Raw genomic sequence first — 15,187 nt, 5'->3', positions numbered from 1 at the left:
TTGAAAGAACGACAATTGCTGGCTAGCTAACCTAGAAAATCGCTCTAGACTACACAATTGTCTTTGATACACAGATGGCTATGTAGCTAGCTAGCTACGATCAAACAAATCAAACCGTTGTACTGTAATGAAGTGAAATGAAAATGTGATACTACCTGTGGAGCGAAGCGGAATGTTGACCGGGTTGTTGAAGTTCTATTCGGTAGACGTTGGCTAGCTGTTGGCTAGCTAGCTAGCAGTATCTCCTACGTTAAGGACGACAAATAGCTGGCTAGCTAACCTCGGTAAATTAAGATAATCACTCTAAGTCTACACACTCTAAACTACACAATTATCTTGGATACGAAGACAGCAAAGACAACTATGTAGCTAGCTAACATTACACTAATCAAGTCGTTCAGTTGAGTGTAATAGTTTCTACAGTGCTGGTATTCGGTAGACGGTGGACGTTAGCTAGCTGCTGGGCAGATAGCAGTGTAGACTACGTTAGGACGACGAAATACGATAATTACGCAATTATCTTTGATACAAAGACGGCTATGTAGCTAGCTAAGAAGAAATTGCTAAGATTAGACAAATCAAACCATTGTACTATAATGAAATGTAATGAAAAGTTATACTACCTGCGGACCGAAGTGTAGATGCGACCGCTCGCTCCAACCCGGAAGTGCTGGAGACTTTCCCATGCAATCTGTTGAGTTTTTGGAAATTAGTTATCAAGCTAGCTCGCTAGCTAGTTTTCTTAAGTTGACTAGCTAGCTACCTAAGCTGGCAAATAGCTATGCTGTAATGACTACTCTAAAGCTAGCTGGCCTCAATGGTCTAATCTTCCCTGAACCTTGTTCACAGGGTATCGGTACCTCGGTGGTATTATGCAAGACACACCTAGCATGTTAACCTTAGTAAGCTAGCTATATACTTATGTCAGCACACTATCAGTAACATTAGTTACTTCTGAATGTAGCTAAACACTAGCTAACTAGCTAACTATGGCATGGTAGACGCCAGTCAGTGAGGTTGACCTTTACTGTATCTGATCTGTTAACCCAGATGGTAAACTTTTTGGGTGCAAGTGCTAACAACAACATAATTAGAGCAGGTAGGTAATTAGGGCCTATCTAATATCGGGACACCCACCGCATCAGTCCACGAGAGATTACAACCTTGTGATAGTTATTACTTAATCAAATGCAGCTGAGAAGAAACAAAACACTAAATGTGGGGCCCCCGAGTGGTGCAGGGGTCTAAGTCACTGCATCTCAGTGCTAGAGGCACAGACCCTGTTTCGATTCCAGGCTGTACACAACCGGCAGTGTTTGGGAAATCCCATAGGGCGGGGCAGAATGTGTCGGGGTTGGGCCGGGGTAGGCCATCATTGTGAATAATAATTCATTCTTAACTGACTTGCCTAGTTAAATAAAGGTTTAATAAAGTAAAATAAAAATAAAATAAAATGATTGAATTTAGTGAAAACTTTTTGAAACAAGAATCTCTGTAATTACAGACTGCAATTACCACCAGTTACATTTTGTTATTACAATGAACTGCAATGCTTGTTACAGTGTAATTACATTTCTACTGCCCTTCAGGATTTATTTCACTAATATATCCTCTATTAGGTTAGAGTTAGAGGAGATGGAAGTGAAGGCTGAAAGGCAGGTATCTTACATCACAGTCAGGACAGGAAGGGAGAAGGTATGACTGTCTTGTGGTAGTTGCAGACTGTCAACTTTAACATGGTTCTCAAAAGTCTGCTTGGGGGTCTGATCAAATAGGGAGGGGATGTTTAGTCTGCTTGTTGTAGGACAGAACTGTACAGTACTGTACCCCAGCCATGTGTGTGTTTAGGGAGGGGATGTTTAGTCTGCTTGTTGTAGGACAGTACTGTACCCCAGCCATGTGTGTGTTTAGGGAGGGGATGTTTAAGTCTGCTTGTTGTAGGACAGTACTGTACAGTAGTGTACCCCAGCCATGTGTGTGTTTAGGGAGGGGATGTTTAGTCTGCTTGTTGATGTTAGGACAGTAGTCTGCTTGTTGTAGGACAGTACTGTACCCCAGCCATGTGTGTGTTTAGTTAGGGGATGTTAAGTCTGCTTGTTGTAGGACAGTACTGTACAGTAGTGTACCCCAGCCATGTGTGTGTTTAGGGAGGGGATGTTTAGTCTGCTTGTTGTAGGACAGTACTGTACAGTAGTGTACCCCAGCCATGTGTGTGTTTAGGGAGGGGATGTTTAGTCTGCTTGTTGTAGGACAGTCTGTACAGTACTGTACCCCAGCCATGTGTGTGTTTAGGAGGGGATGTTTAGTCTGCTTGTTGTAGGACAGTAGTGTACATGTTTAGTCTGCTTGTTGTGTACCCCAGCCATGTGTGTGTTTAGGGAGGGGATGTTAAGTCTGCTTGTTGTAGGACAGTACTGTGTACCCCAGCCATGTGTGTGTTTAGGGAGGGGATGTTTAGTCTGCTTGTTGTAGGACAGTACTGTACAGTAGTGTACCCCAGCCATGTGTGTGTTTAGTTAGGGGATGTTTAGTCTGCTTGTTGTAGGACAGTACTGTACCCCAGCCATGCCATGTGTGTTTAGTTAGGGGGATGTGTGTTTAGGGAGTACTACCCCAGCCATGTGTGTTTGACAGTACTGTACAGGGATAGGGAGGGGATGTTAAGTCTGCTTGTTGTAGGACAGTACTGTACAGTAGTGTACCCCAGCCATGTGTGTGTTTAGGAGGGGATGTTTAGTCTGCTTGTTTGTAGGACATGTTTAGTCTGCTTGTTGTAGGACAGTACTGTACTGTACCCCAGCCATGTGTGTTTAGTTAGGGATGTTTAGTCTGCTTGTTGTAGGACAGTACTGTACAGTACTGTACCCCAGCCATGTGTGTGTTTAGTTAGGGGGATGTTAAGTCTGCTTGTTGTAGGACAGTACTGTACAGTACTGTACCCCAGCCATGTGTGTGTTTAGGGGGGATGTTTAGTCTGCTTGTTGTAGGACAGTACTGTAGTACCCCAGCCATGTGTGTGTTTAGTTAGGGGATGTAACTTGTTGTACAGAACTGTACAGTACTGTACCCCAGCCAGCCATAGTCTGCTTGTTGTAGGACAGTACTGTGCCATTTGTGTTAGGGGATGTTTAGTCTGCTTGTTGTAGGACAGTACTGTACAGTACTGTACCCCAGCCATGTGTGTGTTTAGTTAGGGGATGTTAAGTCTGCTTGTTGTAGGACAGTACTGTACCCCAGCCATGTGTGTGTTTAGGGGGGATAGTCTGCTTGTTGTAGGACAGTACAGTACTGTACCCCAGCCATGTGTGTGTTTAGTTAGGGGATGTTAAGTCTGCTTGTTGTAGGACAGTACTGTACAGTAGTGTACCCCAGCCATGTGTGTGTTTAGTTAGGGGATGTTAAGTCTGCTTGTTGTAGGACAGTACTGTACAGTACTGTACCCCAGCCATGTGTGTGTTTAGGAGGGGATGTTAAGTCTGCTTGTTGTAGGACAGTACTGTTGTGTGTTTAGGGGATGTTTAGTCTGCTTGTTGTAGGACAGTACTGTACAGTAGTGTACCCCAGCCATGTGTGTGTGAGTCTGCTTGTTGTAGGGTACTGGATGATGTTAAGTCTGCATGTGTGTGTTTGTTGTACTGTACAGTACTGTACCCCAGACAGTACTTGTTGTACAGTACTGTACCCCAGCCATGTGTGTGTTTAGTTAGGGGATGTTAAGTCTGCTTGTTGTAGGACAGTACTGTACCCCAGCCATGTGTGTGTTTAGGGAGGGGATGTTAAGTCTGCTTGTTGTAGGACAGTACTGTACCCCAGCCATGTGTGTGTTTAGGGAGGGGATGTTAAGTCTGCTTGTTGTAGGACAGTACTGTACCCCAGCCATGTGTGTGTTTAGTTAGGGGATGTTTAGTCTGCTTGTTGTAGGACAGTACTGTACAGTAGTGTACCCCAGCCATGTGTGTGTTTAGTTAGGGAGGGGATGTTACTGTACAGTAGTGTACCCCAGCCATGTGTTTAGTTAGGGGATGTTAAGTCTGCTTGTTGTTTAGATGACAGTACTGTACAGTACTGTAGCCATGTGTGTGTTTAGGAGGGATGTTTAGTCCAGCCATGTGTGTTTAGGGAGGGGATGTTAAGTCTGCTTGTTGTAGGACAGTACTGTACAGTAGTGTACCCCAGCCATGTGTGTGTTTAGTTAGGGGATGTTAAGTCTGCTTGTTGTAGGACAGTACTGTACAGTACTGTACCCCAGCCATGTGTGTTTAGGGGAGGATGTTAAGTCTGCTTGTTGTAGGGTACTGTACCCCAGCCATGTGTGTGTTTACCCCAGCCATGTGTGTGTTTAGGGAGGGGATGTTAAGTCTGCTTGTTGTAGGACAGTACTGTACAGTAGTGTACCCCAGCCATGTGTGTTTAGTTAGGGGATGTTAAGTCTGCTTGTTGTAGGACAGTACTGTACAGTAGTGTAACCCAGCCATGTGTGTGTTTAGGGAGGGGATGTTAAGTCTGCTTGTTGTAGGACAGTAGTGTACCCCAGCCATGTGTGTGTTTAGTTAGGGGATGTTTAGTCTGCTTGTTGTAGGACAGTACTGTACCCCAGCCATGTGTGTGTTTAGGACAGGGATGTTTAGTCTGCTTGTTGTAGGACATGTGTGTGTTTAGGAGGGGATGTACTGTACAGTAGTGTACCCCAGCCATGTGTGTGTTTAGGGAGGGGATGTTTAGTCTGCTTGTTGTAGGACACTGAACCAGCCATGTGTGTGTTTAGTTAGGGGATGTTTAGTCTGCTTGTTGTAGGACAGTACTGTACAGTAGTGTACCCCAGCCATGTGTGTGTTTAGGGAGGGGATGTTTAGTCTGCTTGTTGTAGGACAGTACTGTACAGTACTGTACCCCAGCCATGTGTGTGTGTGTTTAGTCTGCTTGTTGTTAGGGGATGTTAAGTCTGCTTGTTGTAGGACAGTACTGTACCCCAGCCATGTGTGTGTTTAGGGAGGGGATGTTAAGTCTGCTTGTTGTAGGACAGTACTGTGCCCCAGCCATGTGTGTGTTTAGGGAGGGTTTAGTAGTACTGTACCCCAGCCATGTGTGTGTTTAGGGAGTGTACCCCAGCCATGTGTGCGTTTAGGGAGGGGATGTTAAGTCTGCTTGTTTAGACAGTACTGTACAGTACTGTACCCCAGCCATGTGTGTGTTTAGTTAGGGGATGTTTAGTCTGCTTGTTGTAGGACAGTACTGTACCCCAGCCATGTGTGTGTTTAGTTAGGGGATGTTAAGTCTGCTTGTTGTAGGACAGTACTGTACAGCCATGTGTGTGTTTAGTTAGGGGATGTAGTGTACCCCAGCCATGTGTGTGTTTAGTTAGGGGATGTTAAGTCTGCTTGTTGTAGGACAGAACTGTACAGTACTGTACCCCAGCCATGTGTGTGTTTAGGGAGGGGATGTTAAGTCTGCTTGTTGTAGGACAGTACTGTACAGTAGTGTACCCCAGCCATGTGTGTGTTTAGGGAGGGGATGTTAAGTCTGCTTGTTGTAGGACAGTACTGTACAGTACTGTACCCCAGCCATGTGTGTGTTTAGGGAGGGGATGTTTAGTCTGCTTGTTGTAGGACAGTACTGTACAGTAGGGGATGTACCTTGTTGTAGGACCTGTAGCCATGTGTGTGTTTAGGGAGGGGATGTTTAGTCTGCTTGTACTGTAGGACACTACTTGTTGTACAGTACTGTACAGTGTACCCCAGCCATGTTGTGTGTTTAGGGAGGGGATGTTTAGTCTGCTTGTTGTAGGACAGTACTGTACCCCACTACTGTACAGTAGTAGTGTACCCCAGCCATGTGTGTGTTTAGGAGGGGATGTTTAGTCTGCTTGTTGTGTGTGTTTATGTGTGGGAGGGGATGTTTAGTCTGCTTGTTGTAGGACAGTACTGTACCCCAGCCATGTGTGTGTTTAGGGAGGGGATGTTTAGTCTGCTTGTTGTAGTACAGTACTGTACAGTACTGTACCCCAGCCATGTGTGTGTTTAGGGAGGGGATGTTTGTCTGCTTGTTTAGTACTGTACCCCAGCCATGTGGGAGTTTAGTCTGCTTGTTGTAGGACAGTACTGTACCCCAGCCATGTGTGTGTTTAGGGAGGGGATGTTTAGTCTTCTTGTTAGGACAGGTACTGTACCCCAGATGTGTGTGTTTGTTAGGGGATGTTTAGTCTGCTTGTTGTAGGACAGTACTGTACCCCAGCCATGTGTGTGTTTAGTTAGGGGATGTTAAGTCTGCTTGTTGTAGGACAGTACTGTACCCCAGCCATGTGTGTGTTTAGTTAGGGGATGTTAAGTCTGCTTGTTGTAGGACAGTACTGTACCCCAGCCATGTGTGTGTTTAGGGAGGGGATGTTTAGTCTGCTTGTTGTAGGACAGTACTGTACAGTACTGTACCCCAGCCATGTGTGTGTTTAGGGAGGGGATGTTTAGTCTGCTTGTTGTAGGACAGTACTGTACCCCAGCCATGTGTGTGTTTAGTTTAGGGGATGTTAGTCTGCTTGTTGTAGGACAGTACTGACAGTACTGTACCCAGCCATGTGTGTGTTTAGGGAGGGGATGTTTAGTCTGCTTGTTGTAGGACAGTACTGTACAGTACTGTACCCCAGCCATGTGTGTGTTTAGTTAGGGGATGTTTAGTCTGCTTGTTGTAGGACAGTACTGTACCCCAGCCATGTGTGTGTTTAGTTAGGGGATGTTTAGTCTGCTTGTTGTAGGACAGTACTGTACCCCAGCCATGTGTGTGTTTAGTTAGGGGATGTTAAGTCTGCTTGTTGTAGGACAGTACTGTACTTGTTGTAGGACAGTACTGTACAGTACTGTACCCCAGCCATGTGTGTGTTTAGTTAGGGGATGTTATTAAGTCTGCTTGTTGTAGGACACTACTGTACCCCAGCCATGTGTGTGTTTAGTTAGGGGATGTTAAGTCTGCTTGTTGTAGGACACTACTGTACCCCAGCCATGTGTGTGTTTAGTTAGGGGATGTTAAGTCTGCTTGTTGTAGGACAGTACTGTACAGTACCCCCCCATGTGTGTGTTTAGTTAGGGGATGTTAAGTCTGCTTGTTGTAGGACACTACTGTACCCCAGCCATGTGTGTGTTTAGTTAGGGGATGTTAAGTCTGCTTGTTGTGTTGTACCCCAGCCAGTCCTTGCTGTTGTACAGTACACCACCCATGTGTGTGTTTCTCTGTGTGTCGTCCCCCTTCATCCATTCTTCACCTGTTCCTGGGTCTGCTGCCGTTGCTGGGCTGCCTCCTACCAGAGTCTGTAGGGAGGGCAGAGCAGTCCAGCTCAGCTGTTATGTACTCAGCCCCCGCCAGGCCCCGGGCGTGGCTTGACATGGGCAACACCCACAGCCACTGCAGGCTCCTCCTGCCTGTACCTCTCCGCCTCGACCAGCCCTATCAGCCCCCGCCAGGCCCAGGCGGCCCAGAGACCACCACCACCACCTTACAGCCAGGCCCAAAGCAGCCAGGCAGCTGGGGAAATATCAACAGAAGACAACATGGTCAATACAACAATAACAACAACAGGCCACTACAGAGAAGAAGTCAGTAAAGGACAGGGTAATGTTCATAAGGCACAACACAGAAGAAACACTGAGAAAGAGAAAGTAGAAAACTATCTGAACTTGTACAATATTAAAAGTTTTTTTTTCTTTGTTGCAACACATTTTGTTATGATGTGTGCACTAATGAACACAACCCAGCTTCAATAAAGGACATGTTCAACTCAATAGAGGACAGCACCAACAAGGTTGAGTTCAAGTGGATGACCATGTACATGTTGAGTGTTTGTGTGTTTGTGAGTGAATTAATGAACAATGGAGGAGCATCCTAAGCTGGATGCCTGGCTGGCCATAATGTAAAGTTTGCAGAAGCAGTACACACACACACACAACTTACCCATTGAGTGGATTCAACACCATGGAGTTAGTGAGAGCCACACAAATGGACACAACCACAAAACCAGGCCATGCAGCTAGTAGACCTAAGATAAATACCTTGACGACTGAAGGAGCAGGAAAGGGATGGAAAGGTGCCACCACTGTCACTCTCCACTTAGTAGAGCAAATGAATGGGAACTGTACAGTAGTAAGCTGGACTGTTCTTCCATTCTTCCACGCTGCTGTTGATGATGGCTTTAAAACCTCTTCAGGATCGGTGGGTCGATTGAGCTAAAGTAGGCTAATGCGATTAGCATGAGATTGAAGGTAACGAGAACATTTCCCAGGACATAGACATATCTGATATTGGCAGAAAGCTTAAATTCTTGTTATTCTAACTGCACTGTCCAATTTACAGTAGCTATTACAGTGAAAGAATACCATGCTATTGTTTGAGGAGAGTGCACAGTTTTGAACTTGATTATTAATAAACAAATTAGGCACAGTTGGGCAGTCTTGATACAACATATGAACAGAAATGCAATCATTCATTTGCTCAGCTATAAAGTTTGCACATACACTGCTACCATCTAGTGGCCAAAACGTAAATTGATTCTGGGCTGGAATAATACATTATGGCCTTTCACTTGCATTTCAAAGATGATGGTACAGAAAGTTCAACGTTTTTCTGTAATTATATTTTACCAGATCTAATGTTTTGTATTATCCTACATTCATCAAGTGTATCCAGAATTGCCTCAGACATGAGAAACTATCAGAGTCATGAGCACGTTTCATGTAAATTCACGCACACGGTTTAATATTTTTGGAGCATGTTTTATAATTTATTAGCTCTTTTTATAAATCATGATCATGTTTAATATAAATTCATGCACACATTTGAGTAATTAATTAGTATGTTTTATAATTTGTGAACTCATTTTATAAATCATAAGCACGTTATATTACTCGTGTTGAAAATACAAATCTCAGTCAATGTCACCTCCAGGGCTCTGTAGTTTACACATTGTTTTGGTTGTTGATTTAAAAAATATATATTTGAAAAGCTTTTATTTTTCTCTCAACTAAAGATACTGTTAAAACAAGTTAAAAACAACAACAATTAAGTTTAATATTTCAAGTTTATTTGTCAAAGATTCCTGTAATCAGATTGTGTTTGTTGTAAATATATTTTTTGAAAATTAACTTGAAAAATATATATTTTTTAAGCTCCTTTTCATGTTCATCATAGTTTAAAAGGCAAAACCGACCCTAGATCAGCACTCCTACTCTAATTTACGACTCTACCCTAGCATGGCTCTACCAACTGCTGGGACTACCGATATGATCCTGGGTAGTTTCGTTCCTGGATGCCGATTGGTTGAAACAACATTTCAGAAGTGTGTACTGTATATCAGACAAAAAAACACCATTGCTCATCATGCATTGCTGTGATAAGGTGCGTCTAGGTGACAGGTGTAGGAGTCAGGCGCAGGAGAGCAGGGATGCCTGAGAAGCGTGCTTTTATAAGACCGTCCACCAACACTGGAATGGCACAATCGAAAAGGACAACGCCCTCGTAATAGAGAACCCGTGCAAACGCACGGAGGAACAAACACAGTTCTGACACTATATACACTTACGTAACCGTGAAAACAAATAACACTGAGCACATCAAATAAAAAGACTAATCCCGCACAAACTTAGGCAGGCAACAGGTTACCCTTATACACACAGAAATTAATGTAAATGAAACCAGGTGTGAAAAAGAACCAAAGACAAAACAAACAGAAAAGGAAAAATGGATCGTTGGGGAGAGGAGTTACCTTCTTTAGAAGTCGTGACCATTGCTCTGATCATTTTGAAAAGTTTGCCGCCAAAAATGTATTTTCCTATGAATGAAGTCGCACAAAATGTGTGTATTTTGCAAAAAATTTAATCGCTAAAAAAGGAGTGTCTTTTCCCATGAATTAATCCACACAAAAACGCAAAAAAACATGAAATCTGCTGAAATAGTTTTTGTTCATATTTGCACAAATGGAGTGTGAGATTGTGTTGGTATATCAGACAATAAAGCACGGGTATGACGCAAAAATACTTTTTTACTTTTCTATTGATGTTGGTAGCCAGTTTATAATAGCAATAAGGCATCTCAGGGGTTTGTGGTTTATGGCCAATATACCACTGCTAACGGCTGTATCCAGGAACTCTGCGTTGTGTCGTGCTTAAGAACAGTCCTTAGCCGTGGTACAGTATATAGGCCAATATACCACAGCTAAGGGCTGTATACAGGAACTCTAAGGGCTAAGAACAGTCCTTAGCCGTGGTACAGGCCAATATACCACTGCTAACGGCTGTATCCAGGAACTCTGCGTTGTGCTTAAGAACAGTCCTTAGCCGTGGTACAGTATATAGGCCAATATACCACTGCTAACGGCTGTATCCAGGAACTCTGCGTTGTGTCGTGCTTAAGAACAGTCCTTAGCCGTGGTACAGTATATAGGCCAATATACCACAGCTAAGGGCTGTATACAGGAACTCTGCGTTTGTGTCGTGCTTAAGAACAGTCCTTAGCCGTGGTACAGCATATAGGCCAATATACCACACCCCTCGGACCTTATTGCTTAATTATACCACTTAGTTATTATATACGGGTCCAGATATACAAGGTCTTCTTGGTTCTCAGGTCTTCTTGGTTCTGGGTTTGTTTGTTCAGTTATTGGTTCTGGGTTTGTCAGGTCTTCTTGGTTCTGGGTTTGTTGTGTTCAGGTCTTCTTGGTTCTGGGTTTGTCAGGTCTTCTTGGTTCTGGGTTTGTTGTTTTCAGTTCTTGGATCTGGGTTTGTCAGGTCTTCTTGGTTCTGGGTTTGTTGTTTTCAGTTCTTGGTTCTGGGTTTGTCAGGTCTTCTTGGTACTGGGTTTGTTGACTTCAGTTCTTGGTTCTGGGTTTGTCAGGTCTTCCTGGTTCTGGGTTTGTTGTTTTCAGTTCTTGGTTCTGGGTTTGTCAGGTCTTCTTTGTTCAGGGTTTGTTGTTTTCAGTTCTTGGTTCTGGGTTTGTCAGGTCTTCTTGGTTCTGGGTTTGTTGTTTTCAGTTCTTGGTTCTGGGTTTGTCAGGTCTTCTTGGTTCTGGGTTTGTTGTTTTCAGTTCTTGGTTTTGGGTTTGTTGTTTTCACTTCTTGGTTCTGGGTTTGTTGTTTTCAGTTCTTGGTTCTGGGTTTGTCAGGTCTTCTTGGTTCTGGGTTTGTTGTTTTCAGTTCTTGGTTCTGGGTTTGTCAGGTCTTCTTGGTTCTGGGTTTGTTGTTTTCAGTTCTTCTTGGTTCTGGGTTTGTTGTTTTCAGTTCTTGGTTCTGGGTTTGTTGTAATCAAGGCCTTCTTGGTTCTGGGTTTGTTGTGTTCAGGCCTTCTTGGTTCTGGGTTTGTTGTGTTCAGGTCTTCTTGGTTCTGGGTTTGATGTGTTCAGGTCTTCTTGGTTCTGGGTTTGTTGTGTTCAGGTCTTCTTGGTTCAGGGTTTATTGACTGTACTGTAGAGAACAGAGGAGTCTTCCTCAGCTGCTTGTGTTGCTGAGGGTCTGAAGAGAGAAACAAAAATGAAACAAAGACAGTGTACCAAATGGTGGCACCCTATAGGGCTCTGTCTAAAGTAGTGCACTAAATAGGGAATAGGGTGCCATTTGGAACAGAAGAACAGTTCCTCAAAAACATCATCACATCTCTCCCTCATTATAGACATGTCATAGTAACTGTCCTGAGATGTCCATTGTTGTGTTCATAGTTTGGGTTCATAGTGGTCACTAAGGGTCAACTGTTTTGCTCATTGATGACATCTCCTACAATAAACTGCAGCATATGAATGACCTTAATTCAGAATATGCTCACCGGGTGGCAGCACAGGGGAGGTTGAATTTCACAGCAGCGTACTGGACATCCTCATCCTCTTTCTGGGGCTGAGGCACCTGGACGGTGGAGTACAGAGGCACTTCCTGGTTTTTGGAGCCAGAGAAGTGGAAGCTGGCGTAGTGAACATCATCCTGGTTGTCTGTGTCAGCTGTCTGCGCTGCAGTAGGGTTCATTGCCATGCCTGAGATATCTCTCCTCTGCTCTCATCCTTCTAGACCTATCGGCTGCCTTCGATACTGTGAACCATCAGATCCTCCTCTCCACCCTCTCCGAGTTGGGCATCTCCGGCGCGGCCCACGCTTGGATTGCGTCCTACCTGACAGGTCGCTCCTACCAGGTGGCGTGGCGAGAATCTGTCTCCTCGCTGGGCGCTCTCACCACTGGTGTCCCCCAGGGCTCTGTTCTAGGCCCTCTCCTATTCTCGCTATACACCAAGTCACTTGGCTCTGTCATAACCTCACATGGTCTCTCCTATCATTGCTATGCAGACGACACACAATGAATCTTCTCCTTTCACCCTTCTGATGACCAGGTGGCGAATCGCATCTCTGCATGTCTGGCAGACATATCAGTGTGGATGACGGATCACCACCTCAAGCTGAACCTCGGCAAGACGGAGCTGCTCTTCCTCCCGGGGAAGGACTGCCCGTTCCATGATCTCGCCATCACGGTTGACAACTCCATTGTGTCCTCCTCCCAGAGCGCTAAGAACCTTGGCGTGATCCTGGACAACACCCTGTCGTTCTCAACTAACATCAAGGCGGTGGCCCGTTCCTGTAGGTTCATGCTCTACAACATCCGCAGAGTACGACCCTGCCTCACACAGGAAGCGGCGCAGGTCCTAATCCAGGCACTTGTCATCTCCCGTCTGGATTACTGCAACTCGCTGTTGGCTGGGCTCCCTGCCTGTGCCATTAAACCCTACAACTCATCCAGAACGCCGCAGCCCGTCTGGTGTTCAACCTTCCCAAGTTCTCTCACGTCAGCCCGCTCCTCCGCTCTCTCCACTGGCTTCCAGTTGAAGCTCGCATCCGCTACAAGACCATGGTGCTTGCCTACGGAGCTGTGAGGGGAACGGCACCGCAGTACCTCCAGGCTCTGATCAGGCCCTACACCCAAACAAGGGCACTGCGTTCATCCACCTCTGGCCTGCTCGCCTCCCTACCACTGAGGAAGTACAGTTCCCGCTCAGCCCAGTCAAAACTGTTCGCTGCTCTGGCCCCCAATGGTGGAACAAACTCCCTCACGATGCCAGGACAGCGGAGTCAATCACCACCTTCCGGAGACACCTGAAACCCCACCTCTTCAAGGAATACCTAGGATAGGATAAAGTAATCCTTCTCACCCCCCTTAAATGATTTAGATGCACTATTGTAAAGTGGCTGTTCCACTGGATGTCAGAAGGTGAATTCACCAATTTGTAAGTCGCTCTGGATAAGAGCGTCTGCTAAATGACTTAAATGTAAATGTAAATGTAATGTCATACACTGGACTAGAGTCTCCCTGATGGAGAAAGAGGACAGACAACATGAGGAGTGGAAATGTTCCACAAAGAATACACATTAATCACAGTCTCCTTCTCTTTAATCCTAGTACTGAATATAATGTGTGTAAATATAATCAAGAATTAGAAAAGTGACTGTCTGTACCATGGTAGAAATGAATGAACTTATAGCCAGTCTGGCTGGAAGGCTTATCTACACAAGCTGACCTTGGCTCAGTCATATATTATCTTAATAGGGAGAGACGATGTGAGACCGTACAGTCTCTGTACTGGAGCGGAGATGACACGGGCTGGTACTGGAACTAATGACGTCACTTTAAGTTTATAACCTGTGGTAAAATGTGTAAGGAGCAGTACTCTCTGCTGTTTGACTTTAAGACTGGGCTCTGTCCATTTTTATACTAATAAGGGTCATACATATCCTTATGAATTGACAGAGTGTTTGATTTTAATTGGGTATTAAAACAGAGGAATTTAATTCCCGCAACACTGTCATTCCAAGATATTGAGCCCTGCCCATGTCTCTTTGCTTAATAAATGGTTATATTTTGTGCCTACAACCCAGTGCAACAATTTTGATGTTAAGGTAGACATGTTTAATTTTTTTTAGAAACATCCGTTTAAGGGAATACTTTAGCTCCCCTAATTCTGACACTTCTATTGAACCAGTAGGTTGCTCTCCTGCACATACTTATCACGACTTCTGCCGAAGTCGTTGCCTCTCCTTGTTCGGGCGGTGCTCGGCGTTCGACGTCACCGGTCTTCTAGCCATCATTGATCAATTTTTCATTTTACATTGGTTTTGTCTTGTATTCCCACACACCTGTTTTCAATCCCATTCATTACCTGTTGTGTATTTAACCCTCTGTTTCCCCTCATGTCTTTGTCAGAGATTGTTCTATTGTCAGTGTAGTTTAATGTTGTATAGGTGCGCGTCGGGTCCTCGTTTGTTTGTTTGTGTACATTTTAGTGTGATGGAGCATACTCCGTGGACTTTATTAAAAGACTCCATTTTACACTCCTTTGACTCTCCTGCGCCTGACTTCCCTGCCACCTATACACCTCTGCCTGCACATACTCGGACTCCTTTTAGAAGCAAGAGTTATTTTATACCTCCTGCCAATCGCAATCACTCTATCGAGACATTGAGGAGTTGTGGAAAAAGATGTTGGACATCTCCTTAAGAATAAACAGGGGTCCAAATCTTTCCATAATGTACCTAAGGATGAAAAACAAGCTTTGCTTGATTTACAATCCGATACGTCAGTCCTTATTCTTCCTGCTGATAAGGGTGGGTCGGTTGTACTCATGGATAGGACAGTTTATGTATATATGAATCAATGTATTATGTGTTGATGAAATAATGAATGTATATAATGTCTTAAACTTTGATCTTATTTACAACATGATGCTTGTACTGTATTGTCACTAAACCACACTGTAAAAACTGCAAAGGTAAACCTGTATATAAAATACGTAATAATGAAGAATGTGACATAACAAGTGATATCATGACACTGAACAATATAGCATTACGTAATATACAATTATACAATTATAATTAATATAAAAAACAGCAAATGTTTAAATGTATGTAATTAACTGATTACATTAAAAAATAAAAAATAAAAAATATATAGTATTATAAAATATAAAAGAACAAATGTGGAATAATGTCTGACAGCAATACAAAGTAAATCATCATCAACACATCAGGAGAAACTTGACCCAAAAGCAAAAAATATTAAAAAGCTGTTGTCAATATTATCCATATTAGTTGCAGAGGAAAGTAGGACTATTGATGTTATAAATCCATAATTTGCAAAATTCCATAGAACAATATCAGAAATATAATCTTAAACTATAGATAGT

The 15,187-nt window shown here is 43.9% G+C and overlaps 1 protein-coding gene across 1 annotated transcript in view; it reads right to left on the bottom strand.

The window, feature by feature from the left end:
- Window positions 1-14,656: 14,656 nt before the first annotated feature.
- Window positions 14,657-15,187, bottom strand: part of LOC135532588 (B-cell receptor CD22-like) — an 8,243-nt gene continuing 7,712 nt past the window's right edge. The window contains exon 10 of the mRNA XM_064960064.1: window positions 14,657-15,187. This exon is cut by the window's right edge and continues 636 nt beyond it. The gene's annotated coding sequence lies outside the window, so the exon portion shown is untranslated.

Source organism: Oncorhynchus masou, unplaced genomic scaffold (assembly GCF_036934945.1).
Source record: "Oncorhynchus masou masou isolate Uvic2021 unplaced genomic scaffold, UVic_Omas_1.1 unplaced_scaffold_1923, whole genome shotgun sequence".
Taxonomy (NCBI): Eukaryota; Metazoa; Chordata; class Actinopteri; order Salmoniformes; family Salmonidae; genus Oncorhynchus; species Oncorhynchus masou.
The sequence above is the reverse complement of the archived record's forward strand: the minus strand, read 5'-3'. Positions and strand labels throughout refer to the sequence as shown.